The sequence below is a fragment of the Takifugu flavidus genome, chromosome 9, assembly GCF_003711565.1.
Source record: "Takifugu flavidus isolate HTHZ2018 chromosome 9, ASM371156v2, whole genome shotgun sequence".
NCBI lineage: Eukaryota > Metazoa > Chordata > Actinopteri > Tetraodontiformes > Tetraodontidae > Takifugu > Takifugu flavidus.
The window spans coordinates 6,132,271-6,160,040 of NC_079528.1; the positions used below are offsets into that span (position 1 = coordinate 6,132,271).

The 27,770-nt window shown below is 41.6% G+C and overlaps 1 protein-coding gene across 10 annotated transcripts in view; it reads right to left on the bottom strand.

The window, feature by feature from the left end:
• The window catches only part of lingo2 (leucine rich repeat and Ig domain containing 2), a 166,946-nt gene that overhangs the window by 113,670 nt on the left and 25,506 nt on the right, over positions 1–27,770 (bottom strand). For 3 of the 10 annotated variants that reach the window (XM_057043215.1, XM_057043214.1, XM_057043208.1), the window contains exon 1: positions 20,454–20,966. The exons of 1 other annotated variant lie outside the window; for it this stretch is intronic. The gene's annotated coding sequence lies outside the window, so the exon portion shown is untranslated. Of the gene's footprint in view, positions 1–20,323; positions 20,974–27,770 lie in introns of those variants that run through there. 6 more of the 10 variants (XM_057043211.1, XM_057043207.1, XM_057043209.1 and 3 more) reach the window with 4 other exon arrangements.

A 27,770-nucleotide genomic window follows, 5' to 3' on the forward strand; every position in this document is an offset into this window, starting at 1 on the left:
AGATTGAAGTACTTTGCATTTATGAACCAATTTCAGGGACCACTGAAGGAAAAATCACAATCTCCGTGATGGCAGTTTTCCACCCACGCTGATGAAATATATATGACCAACATGAGGTCACATCATAACCAGCCTCGGTGAGGATGTTTCAAATCGGAGCGGGGGGGTTGGGGGGGTAATCAGTCCTTTTCAACTAAATGCCTATTGGATACACTTATGTGAATGCTAAAGCTTTTATCATCCATTCAGCTGATGAAAGGTGCAAGACAATGTTCAATCAGCGCTGCGCTGGGTAGCAGCAGCGCACATGCGGGTGGGGATCCGAAGGCATGTGACTCTATATAGTCCTTTTGATCTGCTGATCATGTCTAAAACTTTCCAAACTCTTCCATATATATATATATTTTAATGATGATGCTCACCATTGCATCAGGCTTTCTGTCTATGCTGGAGACCTGATGGATGATGGAGGCAGTCTGGCTTTAATTTAGGCTTCTCCCTGAACTCCAGAGGACAATGTGGACACTTGTCGGTGAACATGGCCACAGCTTCCACTTACATCAGGACAGCGACGACCCCACAGGACCTTTCAGGAGGAGTTGACAGCCTTGTCCTTAGGTGTCAAAATTAATATCCTCACTACACAGAACCCGGTGAACATGGACCAGTGCTGACCTCGGGGAAAAAAACACACAAGCAGGGCAGCCTCATTTACAGAGAGGTCCTGAGAGCACTGGTTTACCTCTTTATTATTGTACTAATTTAAGTGAAAGATTAAGCTCATTGCAACAGAAAAGTCACGCACTATGTGGAAAGACACACTTTGTTCACCCATCAGTAATTTCAAGAACAATGGGCTCTGAGATGTGGCACCCGCAATAATTCTTCTGGACATTTTTGGAGGGAATTAGGTTCACAGGGGAAAGCTGAAACATAAACTCAAGAGGGAAAAATGAGAGTGTCCTGGCTGTTTTCCCAGGTTTTTCTGCTGGCTGTACAACAAATTGTCACTCGGGGATGATGAAAGTACCCTGAACCTTGAACCTTGAAAAAAGTTGAATTTCCCACCCAGTGTCCTTTCTGCCTGATAAAATATAGTAAATGCAGCACTGCAGTCAGCTGAAAAAGCTGCAAGGTTCCAGTCATATTTCTTCTTTACGCGCAGAAACCACTTTGAAAAATGGCTGCGCGAGGTAGAATCATGTATTAATGCAGAACCTGGTCGGCGAAAGTTTAATTAGTGGCAACAATCGTTAAGCAATTCCACATTTATTAACTATACATTCAATGATTACCTCTCCTGTTCTTTTTCTCATGCTTCCTGTGAAGGTTGTTAAAGTTGGTCTCTTGTATTCATTGGCTGCCGTTGCCAAAGACAGTCATTCAGCCACCGAGCTAATTGAAAGTCTGATGCCCTCACATCGCTCCAGCGCCAACATGCTGCAGCTCAGCCGCAAGCCTCATCAGAATCACGCTGGGAATAACACCGCAAAGGATTCCCATTTGGGTTTGGGAGATATTTGGGCGTCGGTTTTGGATGGAAACCATCTTCCAAAAAACACAATTACCAAACCTTGCACTGGAATGCTCAGCTGTAACACGCATGAGCGAACACGTGGATGCGAACACGTACACACGCAGTAGTGTAACCTGCACGCATGGTTGCGTGTTCACATTAGTCGGCAGTGTGATGGAGCCTCTGGTGCTGCTGAAGCTAAAGCAGTTAGGCGCCATTAGAGGCACAAGAACCACTAACTGCAGACATCATTGGGGGCTTCAGTTAACTGAGTGAGCAGATTAGTTTGAAATGAAGTGATGACAGAAGAAAAAGCCTCTCAGTAAACACAGGGTGCTGTTTTTCAAAAATCCTCCATTGCTAAGTCTGGTTGTTTTTAACTTGGCTGAAGCAAAGGAAGCAGTCAAGAGCGCTGACGGATAACGAAAATGTGTTTCTACCTTTACTGGTATCAATGCCAACTTCTTGTGTCACTTAACTGTGTTAACCGCCCATTATCTAGCACCACTTATCCTGCGTAAACGGAAGCACGGCCGTCGCAGAGCGAAATTACAGGATAGAGGAACAATCGTTTACATCTGCTGGCAATTTAGTAAAACCACTTAGCCTAATGTGAATGTCTGTGGACTGTGGGAGGATGCTGGAGTGACTGAGGGAATATTTACAGACGAATATTTACCAACTCATGCAAACTCCACGTAAGCAAGGCCCTGACCGGGAATCAGACACCCTCTTCTTGCTGTGAGGTGTCACTTTTAACTTCCACAATACTGGTGAAGGAAATTCATCTAATTGAACAAGTGGAATCACGAGTGAGCCGCAAACCCCTGAGCTTTCCATTGGTTGATTACACTTGATTACACATTGGTACTTAACTTAAATGGTTGAACGCTAACACAAGTCTACTTTTTGTCTGTAACAGAGGCACCCAATAGTATTTATAAAGGCATTTTAGCACTGAAACTGACTGCGTTCTATAACACATTCAAATAATTGGACTATAGCCGTCCTGGATTGCCTTTTTAGAAACAATTTCATACACATGTAATTGCTTTTAGAGCATGAAATATGGTAGGTTAGGGCATGGCACACAATAGATTATTTGTGGAAACAAGAATTATGCATTTTTGTCCTCTTCCTGGCCTGCTGAGAAAGTTTTTTCAGAGACGGTTGTAAGAGTTAAGGAATTTGAAATCGGATTTCATTGCCAATTATGAAACAGCCTGCAACAGTTGGTCAAAGATTTTCTTCCTGAAATGAATTATTGGCGTGACCACTAAATCTGTTGGAAAATGCATAAATATAAACTATGTGTTTCCCAGCATCAAAGTGCTTCTCTGCTACATAAATGTCTGTAAATCTCCACAGTACAACAATTCACTATTGTGCACCTTCGACTGGCGACAGCTCTGCTCAAATCGATGTAATCAATGATGCATAACAGATGTGTTTGCTTCATATCTTGTGTGCACTTTGCCAACGCCCTGACAAGATGAGACCAGACTTTAGCTGCTCAACCTCCAACATTCCCTCAGGACAACGAGTGACTGCAGTTCAGCTGGCTGGAGTAAACAGAGCTCGGACACGACTCCTGCAAACAATCCTTCCAGGGCTACGTTTAATGAACATGTGGAATGGCTGCATTCATAGGACGGTCTTCTAATTATCTCTCTCCCTGGTGTTTATGCAGAGATTTGAGAATTCAAAGCCTGACTTTACTGCAAAATGAATTTAAAGGCATTAGCAAACACTGAGAAAGAAGAAAGGAAGATTGAACCACTGGAGGGTAAAAACTCAATAAAAGGAACAGCAATTAAAAGACGGTAACAGAATAACAACAAATTCATACACGTGAAGCATGTTCAGTGTTTAAACCCACGTCCATTAGACAGATTGGAAAAGGAATTTTACTGTGTTTCTCTTAACACTAGAAGTCCCAGCATTTTTCTGTCTAGGTAGAAGACCCACATAGGGGCCATTTGGCCCGACCACTTTTCCCGAGATGCAGTAATGACCGACAGCACAGGTCTTTATGAGTAGGGACATTTAAATTGGACATTCTGCTTAATAAGGCTAAGTAAACATATGTGAGGAGACTAATCCACCCTCATCACTCACCAAATGTACACATGACATGGCCTTCCCCGGAACTCTCCTAAAACTGAGATCACATCTCATTTTCGCCCGTCATCTGTTGTAGACTTGAGCTGATGATTCATTCTGCAGAGTGCAAACATTTTAATAAAGGCCTTCAGTAATAGCAAACAGCATCCTGTGTGCACAGTGTGCACGCATTCGCTGGAACAAGTTTGCTCACTGACCCAAACAAAAAGCAAAGTTCATGGATTGGCTGTTTGGTGGCTGCATCGATATGCATGTGTACATTAATGCACTGTGTACACATTTGAATAAATGAAGCATGTTATACCCCCCCCTTTCCTGTTCACATTTATGCCATCCAAGCGTTGTTTGTTTTTTGTAAATGGATCAGTGTCAAAATGGAGCCTCTCACATTCCAACCAGTCCATAGCTCTAAGGGAGAAAAATTAAGTCTGTTAAAATATGAAAACCTGGTCAGCATCAGAATCTAAATGTCAGACTGGGGTTCAAACAAAGGTCTTCAGTGTCTGCAGAGACAGGAGGTTGTAGCATCTGTACTCAGCTAACAGAGCAATTTGTGCCTATCGCTGCAGATGGAGGGGGCACAAAGAGCAGCAAAGCTGAAGGGTAGATGGGCACCCAGAAGCTTGTTTCTCCTCTAATATTGATCCTCTGTGTTGTCACAGGGGGTCCCATCATGGTCTGATTGATCTTAAAGATGCAGTTTGGGGCAGTGACGCCAAAACAAAAACGTGTGTTTGCAGCTTGACTCCCTGTAAGGGTCATAGTTTTATTAAATTTGATTGAGTAAGTGTGAAAACTTTAATGTGCTGGGCTGCTAGATGAATGTCGATTGCATATTGCCCCAATTGCCCCAGTGCAGTGAGTGACCCCCCCACATGTTAGTCATGTTATCGGTCATCCAGCTCCTTTACAGTTATACATACTGTGCTGCTTACTGAGTGCTGTCGTTAGTGGCCATTAGTGGTCTTATAAGATACAATCGGACATTTGGTATTTGCAATTCACATTTGTTACACAGTCCTGGACGATACTTCAACAAAGAGGTGAGACAGGTGCATGCAAGTCTGCCGAAACCTGCCTTTTTCCAGGGTGAGCAGAAGAATCTTGTCTTTTCTACATACCTTTATAAGCAGAACCTTATCTGCGTGCTGCAGTGTTTTCTTTATTTTGTTCTCCCAATGTCACGCAACCATTCATCCCCAGTCTGCCTTTGTTCCAAACAACAAATCACCATTGCGCTCGTTTTGTCTTCAGGACAACCGAATGTCTGTTTCTTATTCAGGCCGCTGCCTCCCTGTTACATTGTCCTCACTCGTTCATTGTCTTTGCCTCCGTCTGCCCCTTGTTATTTATGGAAGACAAAACTGCCCTAGTACAGAGAAGTAGCCTGGAGGTAAACTCTGCCGGCAGCCAAGCGGCGCAATCACTGCCAAGAGTTTGACAGGAAGCCTTCTGTCACCTCTGCCACACCACCTCCCCGACACACCACCCCGCCCACTCTTCCAACCCGATTAACACTTCTATTTGAGGATGGAGTGATGACTCGATGTGTTGGCGATAGTGCTGACATCACACACGCGCAAAAATGATGACAAGCATGTCAATTTCTAAAGGGATTTATATTGAGCCATGTTAACACGTAACCCTCCGCTCTTTACAGGGCATTCAAATGAAAATGACACTTTGGGTTCAAATCTATGTTCCATGCCGGGAACGTCAAAGCAGAGAGGAAAAGCTCATAGATCTGCAACCTTATCATCCATCCATCCATCCATCCATCCATCATCCATCCATCCATCCATCCATCCATCCATCCATCCATCATCCATCCATCCATCCATCCATCCATCCATCCATCCATCATCCATCCATCCATCCATCCATCCATCCATCCATCCATCCATCCATCATCATCCATCCATCCATCCATCCATCCATCCATCCATCACAATAGCTCATTCTTCAGAGTCAGGGGGTGCTCCAGCCTGTCTGTCTCCAATTCAGAGTCCACACTCTCCCTCTAAAGGTTGTAAAGTCCACTGCTGATTACACACACTTCCCAATAACACACTCACATCTGTGGTTTCCACTGGTACAAAACATATTGGATTTTAGATTCACTATGAAATACAGCAACTGGAAGAAAAAAAGGGGGGATGAGATGGCTGCATGGAACAGCCCCGAAAACCCAAATTTTGCACTTTTCCAATACATTGGATTAGTTTGTTTTGTAAGTGACCATTGAGCCATCACACATGCGTGTGTACCGTCGTATGTTATACCGGGCAGGGATTTTTCTTTTTTATTCCCGCAACAATTACTCTCCAATAAAGGTTCAATGAGTGCCAGCTGCTCAGACCGATAATCGCTCATTCTTAATGAACCGTTGGGCTTCTGGCCGTAACTGCCGTCCAATCTAACAGGAGGCATTTACTGAGCTGTTGCTCTGTTGCACAGCTAATTAGACAGGCTGTGTTATTTCTGTGCTCTTGACATGTACTAACTCAGGTGCATGACTGAATGTACAACAGGCACCTTTAGACATGGTCAGCGTTTGGGAAGTCACGTGACGCTGGCTGGGCTCTTACACAATCGGACGCTGTCCAATATTCCAGCTGATCAGAATCCAGTAGCTTTTTGGTAAACGCTGGTGCAGCTCTTTATTTTCAGCAGTAGCTACGATTGTGTTTTGTTTTTAGGTTTTTATTTTCTCGATTATGGAGAGAAAGTAAGCGGATAATTGTGAATTTGTAGCAGGAGAAAACTGAATGTGGTTTAATTGTTAGACAGGAAGCAGAATTGCTGCACTCGGCTTACAAATAATCGACACATATGGCGCCAGAAACTGATCTACAGACTAAATCACAATGAGATTGTCCTTTAATAACGTAGGCTTTGAATTTATGTCACATTATATAAGCTAATGTATGCTTCTCATGAAGATAAAGCATCACACATGCACAATAAGGATTTCTGCGCTCACCTATAGCGCTTAGCTAACATTACTCGACCGCTTCTGCTGTCATGGGTGAATAAACTCCGTCAGCTGATCTTTGCTGAAAAGGGTGAAAATGTTAGAAAGACATTTAAATATTAATCAGCTCATTTATTTAGGCGGTATCTGGGTAAATTCTATAGCTTAGGATTTGGCGAACGTGTGAACTGGATCTCGCATCAAAGCAAATTTTCCGATTTGTTATGCATTTGCTCAGTGGCTTATCTTCTCTTTGCCGGAGAATTGTGTTGGTGAGACCTCCGCATATTTGTGCACGTGCAGCTTTTGGTTGACTAATCCTGTGTGAGAGCTATTTTAATGCAATTTCTTTCAAAGTATGTGCCTTTAAATTAATCATGCTTGGATAATACTGTACCAGGAGGTGAGAAGGACATGCTGAACTTTTAACCCTTATTGCTCTTATTTTATTTCCTGTTACACTATATCACCTTTACAAAACACCCTTTCAAAATAATGGCACAAATTCTGAATCTACTGTGTCATTTGACTCCTTTATGTATCATAAAAAAAAACTTCTCAGCTATAGAGAAACTTATGGACTCACTAAACTAGAAAACCGTGTGATGATGTGTTCATGTGTGTTGGTATTATATACAGCAACCGAGTGGCGGACGCATGCCCCCGTAAACATCGCATTACTATGCATTCTTGCTCTACTCCACAACACTATGTTTGAAATGAATAATTATTAGGATGTAGTGATCCTCATCTGCATTTTTTCTGCTTATTAACATGGTGGTTTGTCAGGCAGAAACAGCTGTCTGGCCCAACACTGGCAACATCTGACTGGAGTCTGTTTAACCAATTGTGTGGCTCAGTGGCAACTAGCCTGTATTATAATACCAAACCATTAAGTGTTATTCAGCTCTGACAGCTGTGATAGAGCAATAAATCATTGCCTCGAGAGAAAAAAAAGGGAACTCTTTGCATGTAATTATATGAAGCAAAGGCCTGTATGTGGTACAGAACAACTTAAATATGTCATATGAGGAGGTCTGCAGGAATATTAACCCGGTCTAATTATGTATATTTAACAAGCAATCTAAAACATTGGAAGGATTTGAATTTTAAGACTTATATGCAGCAAAAGAGAGACCAGCCATTGAGGTGAGAGGTCCACCATTTCAAACATCTCTACCACAGCTATAACAGGATCCACCGTATTGGGGGTTGGGGGGGCATCTTCGATAATGCTGCAAGCTCCTCTTAGGGCTCTCTGCCGGTGGATATCCTCGTAATCATGCCGAGATGGGATGCCATAATGCACTGTGTGTCTTGATTACGCTCTGCAGTCATTTACGGTCAGCCTGCACTCTGTTACCGCACCACGGCGTGAGACGGGTGAGAATGGATTCAGAGCTCCAGAAAAGTTGCAGAAAAGTGCTGATGGCAGTTTAAGTTTGAGAAGTACAGCCTCTGCTGTGCTGTCCCAATCCACGGCATGATGTGGACGGCCTCGCTGATGAGGACACAGAGAACTTCTTGAGGAAACCAGGCACACATCAGAGCCCACAGCCTTTTTCGCTTTAGTGATTGTTTCTGAAATGACTGAAATATTTCATATATTGATAAAAAAAACCTTTCATTTACTCCATCCTCAGTATGATGTTTCACCCCAGGCAGTCGACACTGGATTTGAGTTTGTGAAATCAAATCATACAACAAAATTACTAAACACTGAAATTTCAAATAGCAATCTAGAAAAATCAGGGGCAAAATGTTTGGTTGGGGTTTTTAAAGATCATTCAAGTTGCAATAGCAGCTGCAAGAACAAATGCCGAGAGCATCTCATCCTTTGTCGAGTTATAATAGAAAATATTATCTCCATGGTTGAATATTTAATACTTTGCTGAGTGAGTGATGATTCCTTTTATCATTATATAAAAGCTATTTGGACTTTTGCAGAGAATTGTCCGCTGAATAAAGGTCTAAGAAAAGGGCTCGGAGTTGCTCGTGCATTGATTTTAATATCTACTATAGCATGTCAATGAAACCAGGACTGAGTTGGTAGAAGGGTGATCTTTGTAAATATGATTGTATTGCTTCTAAAATAGTGATGTTCAAACCAAATATTAAAAATGAGCTCCTGCTCAATCCTCAGTCTCTTATCTTGTAGATTTTGCAGTTGTCCCTCTTCCTCCCACAGTCACCCTTTACATGAGGACTGAACATAAAGGCATCTGCATTTGCATCATATGAGCCAAAATGAAGATCTGACATGGCCTATTGCTGAAAGAGCCAAGAGGGTGAGAATGGGAGTTAAGTCTGGGTCATTCCGCTTTCATCCGGAAGGGCAGAGTTTCAGACCCACTTCAAAACAAGTGACAGGAGTCATTTCCTCAGCAGGTTAGATCCTCTCACAAACCTATTAAACATCAAACAGCTCCCATTTATTGGAGCTTTCGGGCAGCTCAATGAGTTGGAAGGTGTAAAAAATTCAGGTTCAACAAATGGTTTTGTCAAAGATTTGCAATCTGTGTCATCTTTAGAAATGCCAAGTCAATGTTCCGTACAAACAACGTGATAACCATGGAGGGTATTTGAGGAATTAACACAGGATAAAAGTTGAACACATTGCGGAACAGGCAGTCTAGGCTGTTTGCGTGTGCTAATCCACTCTTCAACAAATGTGCTCTTTGTTCTTTTCCAAGTTTTTAGAACAAATTAGTGTTTGTGTTTTTGGCTGACAGTGACAGGTAAGAACTTTTACAAACAAAGGCTACAGAAAAAACCTTTGTTTCACAGAGAGATAATGGAGGTTTTGAAAGTGACGACATACAAATTTGAACTGACAAAAATAAAGAAAAAAGAAACCAAAAACGTCAACTTTAAAGTGTTTGTTCTGCAGTACCGCCAACAATGCCAGTAATATTATATAAAAGAGCTTAAAACAAACACCAGTGACGAGAAGAAAACATCAGCCCTCCATCAGTGAGCAGGCTGTGCAATATTTTAGCCATCTTAATCAGAACCAGCATTATTTTTTTTTTTTTTAAATGCACATAATGCATGTGCTGTGTACACATGCAGGAATTCCAATCAGTGGTAAAAATTAGTGCTTTAACGCTGTAGAACCAATTGATCTACATAATCTACAGAACATCAGACTGATGTTGAAGCGATTCCCACTGATCCAGGTCAGGTTAACAGGAAGCGAGCTTTATTCGCCTCTACTCATCTTAATGCTATCACCCTGTAAAGTCTTCTATTAGTACCCAGTGCTTCAAAAATGTGACTGCAGACCACTGAATGGCCAGATGATGACGTACCAGGTTGTGTAATGAGAGGAACTCATTCACAAATGTCAAACCCACCATTATTTTAAAACCCAGCAATGGCGACAGTGAGGTTTCTATGACTCCTCTGAACAACTCCTCAACGAGGTGGTGAGGCTTCTCTTTCGTTACATTGTCGACGTTGTCCAGAAAACATCAAATAATAGCACTGGCCTAGTTTAATATCCTATAGATAGGAGAAGGGGAAGTTTGTTCTCAACTCTGGACAAGCCTTGATCCTCCAGGTGTGCATTTTGCCAGCAGGCGTATAATCAACTGTATCTTCCTCCCACACAGACAGTGACCTACTTAAAATCTAATGAAAATTCACTCCCTCCTCTTTCATCACAGTAGTACTGACAAGGTTGCCAGGGTTCTGTGTCAACAAGATGTTATTCCGAACGCTTTGCAAAGACAGAGGAGGAAGCTCGTAAAGCCCACTTTTTAGGCACTCAAAAAAAATCATGGAGCTTGGACCAAGGATTTCTTCCCAAAAGTGTTTCTAGGATGCAAGCTGCGAATGCCGCTCCTGTTTTCCTGAGCAGGTGGCAAATCAATTCATCACCTCGTAATAGCATTTAGTCAACACTCCCCAGTTTAGAGGGATTAAAATACAGCCATCCACTTGTGCAGTGTGTGGTGAATGTGGATTATGTGACTGCCAATTCAGCATGCTGAAAGGTTGACTTCATCACTCTGTGTTAATCAGACAGCACTATTGTCACGGGCTCAAATCCGCCAGTACCGGAAGAGACGCCCTCATGGCGGTGTGGCGTGAGGTGTCGGTTCAAAGACGAAAAACCAGGGGCAATTTAATCAGGAATCCAAAAGACAGATTTTCGGGTGAACTGAAAGGTGAATGGTGTAGAACAAGGACAAAAAAAAAGACATGCAGCATTTGTGGTTGACTGAACTACGAAACCAATTCAAAAACTTAGAGGAGCTTCACACGTATTGGGTCGAGTTTGAAGACACTGCATCAAGAGCCACTCCAGATAAAATGAGCTGCAAGTGAAGCTGTCACTGTCCAGTCACTCCTGACCCAGAAACAACGCCTGAGGTGGCATGGCTCATCTCGGTCGGGGCTGCTCAGTGGCCCCAAATCCTCTTCTCAGATAAAAGTAAAGTTTGTAAGATGTTTTCCAGTATGAAGTTTCCACAGCCTGATTCATACAGTGCCATTCTATTTGGAGGCGTTGATCCACAGTCATCTTAGCAGACTCTGATGTCGTGTTACACTATAAAGAACCCTAATCTATGACCCTTTTGTAATTTATGTAAGTACCTGTACTGTCAAGTTCGGGCCTAAATCAAAAACGATACAATCTGACCTGATCGTCTGATGGGGCCTAACTGGAACTTTTGTTCTGGTTTTGATCCTTTCAAGTGTATACCTCTGGTACCTTCCCCTGCACACAATCACTCATTATCCTCGGCACAGCTGGAGTGGTCGTGCTGTGCCACTGGGGTGTTTCAGGAAGTCTTGCTGGTGGAGTGAAAATTGTCAATTGTAGGAAATAAAGTGGAGAAAGAAAAATACCCAAAATGTGGAAAATTTCTTGCTGTGAACCAGGCCATCTGGGTTATAGCAGAAGCAGCCTCGGAAGTACTATCAGAGGAAAATTTCTCTAATTTTATTTTATTAATGTGTTCTGTCATTTTTATTGCCTGGTTATCCTCATTGGAAATATTGTGTTCTTATTCACTTCCACAGACCTTTTATTTTAAATTTTGTCAAATAGAACAAAGTCGACGCTTATGTTGTTGAGGACATACTCCCATTACACCAAATGCATGTCCTTGGACTGTGGGGGAAAAGCTCATCATACCCAGCAAGAACTGCTTTGGTTTGTTTTTCATTTTATTTGCCATTGTGATATTTATTCATGTTACTGTTAAAAAGATGCGCTTGTATAGATTATCTTGCCTTCTCTGCTCATGAGTTCAATAACTGCTATTTGCGTGTCTTTTTTTTTGAAGGAGGGGGGGGTTATTTCTTTTCAAGGCTCATCTAATTTTAAATATTCACTTCATACTCTTTTAACAATAGCTTACAAACACTTGGAAATAACTGAGTCTCAGTGGGCTGACAGGAAAAGGGAGCAGCGCTTGTGCTCAGTAGAATGATCAAATATGGCCTTGAGCCTGCTGTCTTTGTAGATGGTCTTTGTATCCACCATTGATCTGGGGGCGGATACACCCAAGGAATAAATTATTTATGCACTTTTTTTTTTATTCCTCCCCAACAGTTGAAAGTAGTGAGTCACAAACAGTAATGGGATTAGACGGGTGATGTGCCAGAAAAGAGGAAAGCGGGGCCACATCGGACAACTTGGAAGAGCGATGAACGTAGCCAAAACAGCGTGGGGAGAATGTGCCCATTTCCTAGCTGAGCAATAATTGTAAAGGCTAATGCACTCCTTACTCTGACCATGCACGGGGTGCAGTGTCATCAGACACAATTAACTCCTTTAGACCTGTCTCAACCTCTCAATATCATTTATTTTGCATCCTCCAGGGCAAATAAGTATTGACGTAATCAACTGTGCAAGCTGCCTCTAAAATGATCTCATGCAATATGGTTTCACACACATAAGCAAAGCATTAAAAATATCTCTGTTAAGGCTTCTAGGTCATTAACAATGAAAAATAAGGGGACACTGCCTCTCTTAAGTAACATAAAGATGTTGAGCAGGCTTCCTGATGCAACCATGTACAATAATCCCATTACTTTTTCTTGAGTGCATTAGTAAAGAATGCATTTTAGTATGTCCATAGTGGCTGAATTATTCAGATTTCTGCATGTTTAAAGGTTTATACATGTGTATGTGTGTAAATGGGTTGTGCTGGCTGTTTATGAGATGCCTTTAGGGTACACTTAAGTCATTTTATGACATGAGACAAGCATGAAACACTAATAAAACGATGCAAAGTAGTAGTTTAGAAGTAGATTTTTTCAATAAAGTATTTACATCTTCCAGCTAATAGCCATTTATGAACCACTTATGTCTGATACTGAATAAATACATATGATTTTAACCAATCTTGCAGTGTTTTGTCAGTAAACAGTAGCACAATTTGCAAAGATTCATTCGGAGCCACTCATTCCAGAACCAGAGAGCTCCTTACAGATTTAATTCCATGTTGATTAAACCACAGATTCGGTGCCTGACCTCAGCAAATAGTTTTTTTTCACCTTTCTGCCTATAGAGGATTGCACATCTGTTGCTAGGCACTCTTTTCCTCATTGTATTCGTCCATCACATACTGTAGTTCTCCTCTTGAGGAAATACTAAACCTGCTACCCGTCCTGTGAAATCTCCCGGCCTGCATTTTTCTTGATTTGACGGTTCCTGTTGATGCGATTTATTCCTCCTGTTCAGTCAAGCCAGTTCTTATGTTTTGGCTCTATGACCTTGCTGCTGCTGCCGTTACAATCCATCAAAGAACATACAATCACCAAGAACTTTATTGGGTATTAAAACAAATAGTTAATCACCAAATCACGAGGTCGCAACTCAGTGCATGAAGACGTGGTCAAGACAGTTTGCTGTTTAAATGGAGCATCAGACTTGGGAAGTAAGGGACTCTGACCCTGAAGAAGATGGCGTACAGCAGAGGGAGACCACATTGGTGGCACTCCTGTCAGCCAAGAAGAGGAACGTGAAGCCACAACTCACACAGGCTCACCAAAATTGGACAATAGAAAGGTAGTAAAAATGTTGCTGGTCTGACCAGGCTCATTTTCACCTGTGACATCCAGAAGGTCGGGTTGGCTGCTGCCAGTGGTGTAATGGTCTGAGGGATCTTTTCTTGGCACACTTAGAGCAACTTCATACCAACTGAGCATCATTTAAACAGTGCAGCTTACCTGAGTATTGCTGCTGAGCCAAGTCCATCCAATTATGACCACGGTGGACCATCTGCTGATCCAGTAGCATATGAGTTCAATGAGTTCACCGCACTCCAAACTCCCTAAGGAATTTTTTCAAGACCTTGTTGAAAAAAATCTCACAAAAAAAATTAAGGCAGTTCTAAATGCAAAAGGGGTCCAATCTTTTACTAGCAGGTTGTATTTAATAAAGTGGCCAGTGAGAGTGTATTAAATCATGAATTTTGAACCTCGCTGGCGCTTTTTTATGTTTTAACAGCTTGTTGAAAATAGCCACCTCAGTATATTTATATGGAAGCGCTCCGAGCTGTGACCATCAGACTCAGAGTTAGACAGCTTGACATAACCTGAGGAGTTTTCCTTCGGTCATTTCTCCATCAAAGAAAAGTGTTAAAGGGTCTTAGATAAAGACATGCTCACTGATTTGTAATTTACAGGGAACATGTCTTATTCAGGCCTGGGAATTGTACATTTTCACAACAGCAATGGTTCATCATGACCTTAAAAAAATGGAAAAATCTGGGCTCAGCAGGGATGTGTAATGGAGTTCTTCCAGTATTTAAAGCAGTGGGAAAAGAGAATGTGTGCTACATATCATGAGAAAGATGTTGTTAAACTGCCGTTACACTATTCTGTAAATGAATGTGTTCATTTACACACATCCCATAACCTGCATGTTAGAATGTGAAATATATGGGACTACAGTGTGACCTCTACTTACGAAATTAATTGGTTCCGGAAGTTGGTTCGTAACCTGAAAATTACGTAAGTAGAGACACGTTTTCCATGTAAATGCCCTAATCCGCCCCAAGCCCACAAAAATTCGCACATATTTTTTTTTTATAAATCATAAAAATGCATCAAAACATGTAACAAATACATGTTACAATTAGATTACCGCACAATAAATGTAGGAATTCAGTGCAAGGCTTGTCCAGGAACAAAATAAACTTTATTACAGGCTAATCTTACATTAGCCGTCATTACTAGCAACGAACGTTAACACTTGTGGTAGCACCGCCATCTAATGGACAAACATATGAACACTCACAATAAATAAAAGTGAAACAAAGGCGACACTAGGATACACACAAACATGTACATATTGACGTCCATCCTAGCCAATGGGATTACAGGAAGATGCTAGGTGATAGCCAATGGCAGAGCAGCTACAAGCAAGTTTGTGTTCGCATTAACTGAAAATTTTGCATGTAGAGACGTTCGTAAGTAGAGGTCCCACTGTATATGTGATGCAGCAGTTCCTGGAGACCTTTCAGTGTTGGCTTGCCCTTATGGGAGTGAAAAAAAGGCTTTTTTTTAAGAACCTAATTGATACAGAGAATGAACTAATCTGACCAGGTTTGTCACTACAGTACATCTGTGTCTTCCTTCAGACATTCAGTTTCAGCTACAGTATATCCGGCATTATCACTAAATATTGGTTTATATGGACAAAAATACATCTAGATGAAAGGTAAAAACAGTGAAAACTCAGCATGGCTCCTTGCAAAAACTTTAAAATTGAGCTTCTACTTAATGATAAATATCTCGTCTGGACTGTAGAAGCATGCAAGAAGACTTGAGGAAGGAAATAAGTGGGGAGGGGAGAGGACGTCCCCTGGTCCAGGATCAGCGGACTAACAAAGCTTTTAATCTCGCTCAGCTCATATCTGTCAGTGATTACTAAAACACCCAATTGTCAAAGAGAGGAGAGACATTTATCTTTGGTTATTTGTTCACCAGGAGGCCACTGCAGGTATTTGAGCTCTATAACATGCTTGGAATCAAACTGGATCTTTTTAATAGCACCACGGTTTAAAAAGCAGTTTCAAGTATAAGAAAAGCTATGTGTGAACTTGGAAATCTATTTCTTCTTTTACATCCAATCATGAATTCAATTGACTCTTATTTACTTATTTTTTAATATCCAAGCTGATATTTCTTATATTCTTATAGAATATCATGTAAAATGAACTGTGATTGGACTTGATCCAAATAAGTCAGTTAAATCCACTGGCTCAGAAGTGAACTATAGCATATTGTACTTTAGGCCACATTAGCTGTAGGCTGAGAGAAGTCCATAATTGGCCACTAACAATGCAGAGCTGGTGTCCTTGTGAGAGCCTTTCATGGTCTGCCAGAAGTGAGGTCACGGGAGCTTGTCCACCATTAGAGACAGGAGTACTGTTGGAGAGTCCACAGAGTCGGCTGAACTATCCGTGTACTTACACATCCTCTATTGTTGACAACATCATAGGACATTTTTAGGTCTTTGAAGCATTAAATGTACAGCAACAAGACCTTTCCACAGCACAGTTATTCATCTGAAACTGTATTCTCAAAAATGTCTATCCACAGGTTCTTGGAATTATACATAAATGTGGTCAAACAATGGCCCCATCAATGAGTTGAACATTATGCAGAGTTTAAAATGGCTGACACTGTAAATATCCCAAGTCTGATGCAGAACTCCTGCTGTAAATTAACAGTCCATACAATCACACAGGAGCAGGTTCTGCTGCTCTAATGTTAAATGGCTAAATTGCTGACTGAGTTGCATAATTTATGAAGAAATGTGTAGCACCGACTCCAATCAGGGCTTCAGCTGAAACCGAAAGTGTTACAGTAAATGAGTCTCCGCCTTTAACCGTAAATAAAGCAACCTTTTTACTTTTTAAACGAGTTAAACTTTTAAATAGGACTATCTCTTGATGGCAAGTGTTTGACCCTCAGCGATGGAGCATGTTAGTTTGTAGGGAAGTGGCACTGGTGTGGGTGCACCATCCTCGCCGCCCTCTTCCTGGTCAGCCACCTCACCCCTGACCCCTACTAATGCCCGCTGTCGACACACACAGGAAGACGTTTCTAAGGACACTGCGACACTCATTGGCCTCGGCAGCTTGCCAGGAAGGTCACACTGTAGTGACACAGACAGCAAGGTCACTGTCGGTGGAAGCTCTGAGGCTCTCATGCCCCAGACAGTCACTTCCTGGTTCCCGTGTCCCAGAAGGGCTACACTGCTACCAGCAGTCATTTAGCTCAATGTATTCACTACGAATAGCAGGCAGAAATGCTTTGTGCTCCTTTTCCTTTGTTCCATTTGCTTATCTCTATCCCAAGCATGCACACAAGCACTTTACACACGAAAGTAATTGCAAAAGCTGCTTCGTATATTTAATTCACGTCACGCTAATTCTGATAATGCTGCCTATATCAAATGCAAATAGAAATTTATATAAAAGAGCAGAACAGCAAACCATCCAGTCATGCACTTATTCAAGAGAGGATATTATGTTCACAACACTTGGCCAGTATTTCAGTTCATGTTATTTAATGAGATCATAATGAGCAGATTAGTCATCTTGAATATAAAAATATCTTCCTCCAATACCCTTTAAGGAAAATGCTGCCATGTTTTTAATAAAATAATTCATCAGCTTTAAGCAGTTGTTTTAGATTCACGGCATGCTTTTCGAACTTTTCATTTAGATGTAGAAGACTACGATGAGTTAGCATTATCCTAAAATGAGCCCAGCTGAATGAGGATATTGTGTTTTGTCTCATTGGGGATTCAGAAGAGCTGAGGGTAAATCAAACCTTTGTGTGGGCCAGAAGCTCTTTCACCTCCAAATGTGTGCTAAAGTGGCTAGCGGTAGCTAAATGGCTATTTTTAGAGAATGAAGCACTTTTTGTTCGCAAACTGAAGAAATGAATGGGCAATCTTGTTAATAGTGGAGCCACTATTAATTTATTGTTATGAGATGTTCATCTTCAAAATCCTGTTTAGAAGTTTTGCAGAAAAGAGAAAGAAGCTCAAATTTGATGTCTGTGATTATTGATTTTTCTCTGTTCTTCAGAATGGATAGACTACAAATACACTCTTCATCCTCTAGGTATACTGGAGGCCTTGGTCATATTTATCACATTTTCAGGAAAGGTGACATATAGCAGTCCTTTCCTTAGCCAACACAAATTAAGAAGGACTCACTCCCATTTAAGTATCATGCATTTCATGTAAAAAACAGCATTAAAGAAGCACGAATCACGTGGCTTTGCTCCACGTCAGCTCGGTAGGTCCTCTCGTGTTTTGTCGGTGTTGTTTAACTTCATGTAAAATTTCCAAACACCAGTGATGGAAAGTGCAATCCCATTACCTGTTTATCCCATTTATTAGGCTGTTGTAAAAGAAAGGCCTTGATGTATGCACAAGTCGTGCACATGGATATACTGTATTTGCTAAACTTGAACCAAAATGTTCCTACATGCAGCAGATGAGAGCCGCAGGCACCCCAGGGGCAGAGGCCCCAATGGAACTGAGCAACTTCATCAGTAATGGAACTGTGATTCAGGACTTGACAGAAATACCAAAGTATAGCAGTAAAAAACATAGATAAATCTGTAACTATTGGAAACAAAGAGCACTGAGTGAGTTCTGAATGAATGACATTTAAGCCTGTTTGAAAATAGACATGACCCAATAAAGCAGATGCTTTGGAAAGCTAATGTCACTGAGTGTTTTGGTGCATTTCTACCAGTGTTTTGCATCTAATAATGCTGTTTTCGTTTACATATTGTGTGTCAGGGTTTTCAATATTTCCGTGCTTCCATTGTCTTGTATTTGTGAAAACAATGCCATCACAATCAATGTTTTATCGCTTCTCCTCCATAGCAGGAGCCTCGCCAACGAATCAACTCCTTCGACTCATTTACCATCTGTGACTGCTGGATAAACTGCTGATACAAAACAAATCACCAAATTGTGATTACTAATGATTTATGGAATTTCAGAGTGCAGCACAAGAATTCGCTCGCACGCACTCGTCGAGACATGACTTCCACCTGAGGTGAGCATGTCAACGCCGATAAATAAGCACAACGTGAAGCATCGCGGCTGATGGGATTAATGAAAGACCTTGGCTTTGCTGTTGCCAGCCACTACATTTATTGCTAAAATGCTAACACAGATAAATACAGTGAGGAAGTCTTGCGGCAAAAACTGAACCAAATCATCAATCACATCCAAAACACTGCAATAGGCAGACGTGCCCTTGCTTAGTCAGACATACAGAACTACAAGAGAAAACAAAGTCTGTCTGTCTGCTTTCCTTTAACCATGCACTATCCCATATCAGAGGCAATGCATCAGTCCTTCCATGCTTAACACTCAATAAAACATCAAACGGGATGAAGCTCAGAGCTCTGGACAAATACACGCCTACGCAGATACCAGATACAGCCTGCAAAGTCCTCTCACTCTCTCACACGCTCCTTTCGACATACAAAACAACATAAAATATCCCTGAAAAGAAATCTACTGATGATTTAGCTCATTAAATGGACAGAGTGCAGCAGCAAACGCAGCATACAAGAGGCCCACTTTGCCTCCCGAATGCTAAATGTGATTTCGATAGGACATTTGTCTGTGGGGGCTTTTGGTAACCAGGTGATATATTGGCGGTCTGAGCCTCCTATAGCCAGTAAGTGTCAGATACGCAGGAGCTGTCATCAGCTTCTCATCAGGCTCCACTTACCCCCTGCTGGTCGTACTGCAAGAGACAAGACACTTCTTTTAAAATTTTTATATCCAGAGGCAAAGACATTTAATGGTCACTGCTCTGCATGTTACATGAGCAGGTAGAATTATTATTAGACAAAGTTGGACTTTGACAGCTTAGACTGGCTATTTATTATTCAATTATTTTAAATATTTCAGGGGACCAACAGGACGCACATGCAGTCATTAATATTTTAAGCCTTGGATTACAAAGGACAGCAGCTTGCACTTGTCTGGTATTGATCAAGAGGGCAGCATATTCTCTCCTCCTGAAGAAGAACACAGTATCCTTCTGTTTGTTAGTGTGCAGCTTACACCCTGTCTAAGATGGTCTTAATTTCCATCTGACAGGCAGGAAGCAGGATGTGCTATGGTATTACAGAAGTAAGAAGAAATTAAACAAGATCTCAAGAACAATGTTAACAGACGCAACGATGGACCGGACTGAGGGAGCGTCTCATTAGGTGTAACGGTAGACTCAATCAGTTCTTTGTAGAGGGAGATAAAAGGGATAGAGCAGGCACGGAGAGACACGCACCATCAGGGCTATAATGTGGCGACTGTGCAAAAGTCATTTCCTGCACTCTCAGATGCTGTTGCAAAGACAGAGCCAAACAGCCACAATTATGCCCCATCCACCGGCAGCCACCCCAGGTGATCTAGCAAAGAATGGGTTTTCTCTGCACACCGGCATCTCCTTTCTCAGCAAACACACACGCCACAAGCACACACAGATCCATTTTACACTCTGCTGAGCTACAAAAATACAAGAAATTACAACCCAACATACCTCCAAAAGCCATCGATGACAATTCTATTCATCCTAACTTTCTCTCTGGTATAAAATTATCTCACATTTTGTCCTTCCCAGCATTAAGCTCCACAATATCCCCTTTTTTAAAAAACCTGAAGGGTGCCATTAACATTCCGGAGTCTGTGTCCTTACCTTCAAATGCAGTCCACAAATCTATAGTCCACAAAGCTTCCCAAAGCTCAGCGGCAGCGCACAAAAAAGGGAAAATCCTCCAAGTGTCTCTCCGAACCCAATTCAATAGCCTCTTCTGATCAGAACTTACTTTTAGTGATGTCCTTGGTTGATTCTGCGCATAATCCACTTCCCTCCTGCCTGCCCTGGTTCAGGAGAATTTATTCTCGGCTTCCTCTCTCCCCGTTATTCGACCTGAGCACAGGAAAACTGATGTATTCTACAGGAACATGCGCGTGTGTGCTGAGTGAGACACTGTGGGTTCCTCTTCGGTGCCCACCAGCAGCTCTCCACTGCGAGCCAATCCAGCCGGTGTCCACAGCTCTCGCTCTGCCTTCAAGAATGAAATTCAGCCACTCGCCCCCAACAACACAAGGAGGTTTTCTCCTCCAGGTTGGAAACTTTCAGACACCTCTTCCAAAGCTAAGAGAGGTGAGAGCTTGGTCCCGCTGATGCCTGCCGACGTGACATTTTCCTCGATATCCTTCCTTCTCACTGAAATTTTTGATCCTCTTCCTTCTCCAATACGCCCGGTACGCTCAGCTCCAGAATGGATGCTGCGAGAGAAGCAGAGTGAGGCAGGCTGCACCGTTCTCCTACTCTGTCTCACTCTCTCTCTCTCTCTCTCTCTCTCTCTCTCTCACTCACTCACTCGTGCTGTCGCCCTCCCTTCTCCCTGCACCTCCCCACCCTTTCATTTTCTCTCTCCTCCTCTCCTTTCCTCTTGCTCTCACAGACACATTGAGATATGCACTTCTCTGGCTTTTCACAATTACTGTGGTGCCATTGCCAGCCATGTCAACCAGGAAGATTCGCCTCCCAAACTCCAGAGGGGAACAAATAGCTCCTGTTAAATATGTAACGTTAAATTGATCTGCAAAATAGAAAGAGAACAGAGCCAATATGCAGTTCTGCAACCTGACGACTCCACATCCCTGTAGTTTACATCATGTTGCTCCTTTTTGTTAATTTGTTTTTGTTTTATTTGCTGGAGGTTTTCTAACGCCTGAAAACTCCATTCTGGCTTAAAAGAGGACGGTGCAGGACGCTGCACAGAAATGACCACAATGACTAGCAGTCGTAGAGTTATATAATTAGCCGCCTCGATATGTCAGACTCGTGGTATCGTACATACAGAGTAATTATTAGCTCAGAGAGGAACGCACAAAGGAGAAAAGACAATTGAACCAAAAAACAAACTATGAAACACTTCTAATAAAGCCTCCCACGCACAGCTGACCTCCCACTCTCCGTCTACCGAGACCTGGCATGCTTAATTTGACATGTACCGAGAGCCGCATGTCAACAAGACAAGCTGCTTTTACACACCTCCTGTGAAGTAGTAATATTAATGCGGCCGGTTTTGGGTCAGGGCAGATTGTTTTCTGTTTGTCTGCTTTATCTGCAGCGTATATCAATCAATCAGGCTGTGCCAACAAACTGACAATTAAACCTGGCAGTCATGTAGAACTGCAACAAGAAGCAAAGATTATATTGATTACATGCTGGCTTTATTTGCAGTCGCTCTTGATTAGAGGTTGCTGACCTTGATATTATTGAGACAAGGCAACATGTCATCAGCACCCCGTCACTAAAGCTCTGAGTCTAGAACCTCCAGCAGCTCACTTGCTTATGTTCCGTCCATCAACGTGGAGAGTCGGATAAAAAATGTCAGCGTGTTTCTAATGTGAAAACTGCTGCAGTTTTGGAGCTGGACAATGTTATATGGTAGTAATGGCATGGCTGCCCTCAGTGGGAAAATAATGTCCGCTCACACCCTTTGGTGCATTATTGTTGTCATGTAGTTCTGCATTTCTGAGTCTCTTCTTGTGCTTCTTTACTTCTGGCTACTTGAACTGGGAGCTTTGTCTCCACTTCAGAGGTGAGTAGATAAGCAGTGTTGAACTGAATGACATAGAATTCAAAATGTGCAGGTGTATTTGTGTAAATAACTCCAAAAATATCACCTTCAAACGATATTTGTGAAATACCGACCATAGAAATAGGCAAACGCAAATCATTTTCCACAACTCACACTGAAATTTCATCTGAAGTTAGATTATTCTTCACACTTATGAATGAGGACATGCAGATTTAAAAAAAATAACGCCAGGTTCCAAACAGCTGTGGCCAAAAGGGTAAATCATTTCTTCCAGTTGCACTTTCCAACAACAAAAAGTCACTTTCATTTAATTTTCAGTTAAGTGATGCCGATAAACACCTGCATGAAAATCAAAGTGACTAGAAACCATTTTTTTTTTGCCAGCCCAAGACATTGATGCTCTCACGAGCAACCAAAAGAGTAGCTTATTAAAACTGTAGGAACCTTCTCTTTTTGAGCTTTTTTTGCCATTGAAACTAATGGCTGCACTAATTTTTTGGCAGTTAGCACGTAGCTGTATCCATTACATAAGCTGTTGCCTCAAGTGTAATCAGTGTTAGATGAATTCAAGCTCTATAATCACTCATCTATTGTTGCTCACATGAGCTCTAACCCCATATTTAACTCCCTACCAGACTTTTGTGTCTGTTTTACATTTGTCCACCATCTTGGTGGTTCCATAACCGTGTAGACTGGTTAATGATGAGGGGGTCATACTTCCTATACATTCAACAATATCAGTGAGGAATGCTGTGCTATTGTTTAGTAACATTTGGTCTTCAGGTTTTCAAGATGAACATTTCTCTATTTGAAACTTGACAGATTGGTCACGGTGGCCGAGACTTTCTTTGGAGCCACAGTCTCCTGCTCTGTAGTACAGCTTGCAGATAAGCCTGGGTAAGCCCTCTGGCTGAAGTATTACCATGGCGCTTCCAGAATCACATTATCTAAGTAGCACAGTTTTCAAACGTCCACACATGTGCCACACCAGTAACGCCAGCAGAACTCATTTAGTTTAGTTTATTTATTTAATTTTCAACATGTACAACAAAATAAGACACAATTTTAGCTTGTACCATCAGATGGTGATCAAAAAAACAAATTGAAGAGTCAACAACACGAAGGCATAATCATTCTGTGTAGCCCTCCAGAGTTACGCTGGTTAACAATATTTTGAAAGGCACCACGTTGAGACATTGCTTTAATTCATTCTTTTGACCGTTTCATAGTTTCCCCCCAAACATGGACACACAAACAGTTTTTCTTGTTCCTACATTTGCTTTCATGATGTAAAACAATGCCCTTAAATCACATTTTCCTTCCCTCTTAATTAAGTGTTGCTGAATGTTTCCTGGTAACTGTTTTCTTGCTGTTGTGTTTATGCTTTGAACGTGATTTGTGCAGTTTGATAATCTATCTGATCCCTGAGTTTAACTATCCCTGATTGCAGAAGCAGTAGATGAGCCTGGGCCCTGTAGCCAGCCTGGTTTATTATCCTGATTGCTCTGTTCTGTGGAATGTATAGAGATTGTAGTGAATTCCAATAATTGGTGCCCCGGATCTCCGCAGAGTAAATCAGATATGGTGATACGAGTGCTCAGCACTCCACCAGGCAAACTAAACTACCATAATTATCGACTAGATTTAACTATATAACTGAGTTATCTGGCAGACAGGGTGGCAAACAGACAGAGAGACAGACAGGCAGACAGCTGTCACAAAACCTCCTTGGCAGAGGTAATTATAAGGCATGCAGGCATCATGATTGCAATTGCAGCATATGCCAGTTGGAGGTTGAGCCAAGTTGCGAAACAACACTGCTTAAAACATTATTACTGCAATAAATAATCATGTGAAAGCAACAACAAAAGGAATCGTTGCAATTAACATTATTTGTTTAATAGTTTCTTTGTGATGGAACAGACCGTCTGAATCAAGCGAGCGAAGTCTTCACTCTACGTTGTGATCCAAAACAGTTGTTCCAGATGTTTTATTTTGGATTTATTTAAGCTTCACTCTCCAGTGATCGAATCTCAAAAGCAGCTCTTTGATTTTTGTGTTTTCAACCATTTTTGTTGTGGTAAATGTCCCTCTTTTATTCGGTATTAACCATTAATTAACAGCAACGTGAGTTTAACTGTATAACATTTTCACTGAACATGTTGTCGGGGAAAGGAAATGGGACAGAACGTGCTGGATGTCTCCATGTCTGTGAGGACAGTAAAGCTCCAGAGCCCCAGATTTAGGAAACTTGATGTTTTTGAGAAAATAATCGAAAGAACAGTCCCCATCAGGCAACAACTGGATTGTTGCCATCAGCTATTTGTGTATCGTGGATTTTGTTTGACTGTCCAATGTGTGTGCGCAACTGGCTGATAGCTTTGGCAACAGGAATCCCAGAAAATGTTGTGCCACGCTTTGGGCCCTGGGGTAAGCTAAACGACTCGTCTCCCCGTTTCTCAACAGTGAAAAGGAAACCCTCACCCTCACACTAACTGACGAGGGGAACCCTCATTAGGTCTCATTAAAGCAAAGATCAGATGCCAACAACAATGTGATGTGCAAGCTTTAACTTTGTAGTTCTGAAGAGACGGTGTGCTTCGATGTTCTGGGTGTATTTCACAGGTACAAACCTGAAATCATATTATGCTGAGTTGAAGGTGCACGAATGGAATGTCTGAAATTAGCTCCAGAGCAGAGGAGTTTGCTGCTATTGACTGCAGGAGTGTCATTTATCACTTTGTTCTGTTGCATTATGGAGGGGACGAGTCCATCGAGGAGTTCATCCACACATCAGTTTTGGGTGTTTGAGGTGTTAAAGGCAACCAGGATGTATTACTCAGCCTCTGCTGGAGCAATTCACTGGTTGTTGAAGTCTTTGGCTTAAATTATCAATGAGTTACTCTAGTCAGAAGGATTGTTTTTTTAGACAAGGAGACAATATTACTTTTAATTGACTGATTCATTTTATTAGAACTCTATACGTGGGTATGGTGCAATTGTTAAAATTTAAATATGAAAATAAATCTTTAAAATAATGCCTGTTTGTGATACCCGAGTTTCAGACTCAATTTAATGTTTTTCTTTCTCATCTATGACAGTGATGAGTGCAAAAGTGGGTAAAAAATTGAGAAACTAGGACTTTGTTGCATAAAACACTGCCTTTAAGTTGCAGAAGAAGCTACAAACTGTTTACTTTCCTCTAGTTGTTCTTGTGCAGAAGGAAGAAGTGGCTCTTATTTTATCATTCCAGTTTAGTGACTCCAACTCCCACATATGTAAACATGTGATATTGTGGCCCATCATCCCCTGCTGCGCCTGGAAAGGTCATCACTGTCGTGTGTGAATCAGCTCATGTGACTATTTATGGATTTCATTAATAACCATCATTAGAATGGTTGGAATTACATAAAATCATTGTACAAATGTCATAAACTATTAGATATGACTTTAATTTGCTGCAGCCTTGTTAAATTTTAAGCTTATTTTCATGATCCAGGAAATGTGTAACTTTAAATATTGCATAAATCCAGTGTCGTCGGCTGCACAGACACAAACCTTTAACAGAAATGGAAGGGGGAAAAAAAGTGGAAAAGTCTCTTTGTATGGTCAACATATACTACATTACTCTTAAACTATCCTGATACAAAAAGAGAGGGAAAGATTAAATAGTGCAAAAGTGTGCCGATTAAATGGCCTTTTGTTCCACTAGAACCTGCACTGTAGGGGAAAGCACCACAGGCTACATGCTTCTATTTCAGCCCTCATGTTGAGAGAATGTGCAGGAAAACTGTAAATAGCCAACCTGAACAACCCTCGTTGATAGCAATAAGTGTTGGTGACCGGATGCCTGAGACGCACACCACTGATGCGTTCTGCATTCCTGAATCACGGCCATAAGAAAAGATTCAGAAGGAAATGTCATTTTCTTGCAACCGCATAGACAAACAGACCACAGACGTGGTGGAGAAAAGAAAATAACATGTCCCATGTTTCTCATCATGAGGAAGAACAGAACCGGGTTTACTGTCCAGGAAACATAATGACATAATAATAATATTATTGATAAGGACCGAGTTTCCCCCATAAAAATAAATAAAAACATCACTGCCCCGATTTACGGCAGAAGAAAGGTTTCCTTCTTTTTGCGGGTGACTGAATGCCAAATGGTTTTTGAGCTGCACTGACATTTGACAGAGTCGTGGCATCATGGCAACGATCCTAAAGAAAAGAACACATCACAGGTCCTAGTGGACCTGGTGTCAGGAGCCCAGGGAGCTTTTCTCAACATTTCTGTTGAGGTAGCGATGGTTGACTCCAGCAACAGGAAGCTCATGTCAAAGGGATGGTAAGAAGATTGGGGAATGTTCAGCTCCCAACCGCAGATGAAAGTGCAGTTTTATTTATTCTGCATTGAAAGGTTTTTTAAAAAAAAGTATCTTAAATAAAACTTCAGAAATAATTGTTAGGAACACACACATCTAAAACCACTTGTAATGAAGTACACAATGTAGGAGAAATGAGAACAACCTTCAGTAATCAAAATGAAAGGAGTCCATCGTGACCAGTTTGGCCACTTGATGCAGATCAGGTTCAGGCATAGAGCTCCACAGTTAGTAAGTCCAAACGCGAAGCAGCACAGTTAAACAGTTCTAGCTTTTTGAGATTTGAAAAGAGCTTCAGCTCTGTGCCAAAGGTAGCGACTTACACATTTACACATGTGATGAAAGAGGAGCTCCAGATGCTAGAGGTGTTACATAGAACAAGCAGCATTGCTTTGTTAGGAGCTGCAGTAGTAGCCCAGTAATAGCATTGACCTACTGTGTGACATCGTCTCCTAATGTGGTATCTTAAAAGTGAACACACATCTGACGCCAGCAGAAGGTGTTCTTCAGTGCAAATGAGGATTCCAGCGTCACCTTGCCGTGACCTTCCACGAACAGGTTTGAAACCACCCAACAACACTGCATTATTGCACAATAATGTATAATTATCCCTCAAATCTTGAGAACAGCGTTGCTTTTCCCCTGTGTACCGGCTTCCTCCTCAAATGCAGCGTTAGGCCATCACCAGTTGCTGAATAAGGCTATTTTGAAACCTCGGGTGCTTTGATGTCGTGAGCATGTTTCTTTAATCAAGAACTATTCAAGGAGATAATAGCTTGGTAGATAATAAAATGAATATGATGCAGTGGTCATTAAGGATTAAAGAATGAAAATTACAAGTGAATGGACAAGAAAGCCCTGAAGACTTCCCCACCCTTCATAACTCACCGCCACATGCCCACAGAAACAGCTATGCTGCAATACCCAACCCTCACTTCCTGACATTAAATATACCAGTGTGCATTAGTTCATCACGTTCATGAAGTTATGATCAGGAAGCTGCTTTTAATGGACACTTAGTTCAGTTTTATCGACGTCTTAGGCGAGCCGCTACAGTGAGAAGCCATGAATCCATGCAGCTTATATAAACAAAACAACGGTTAACAACGTGAATCGTTTTACATCAAACTTTAGATCTAAC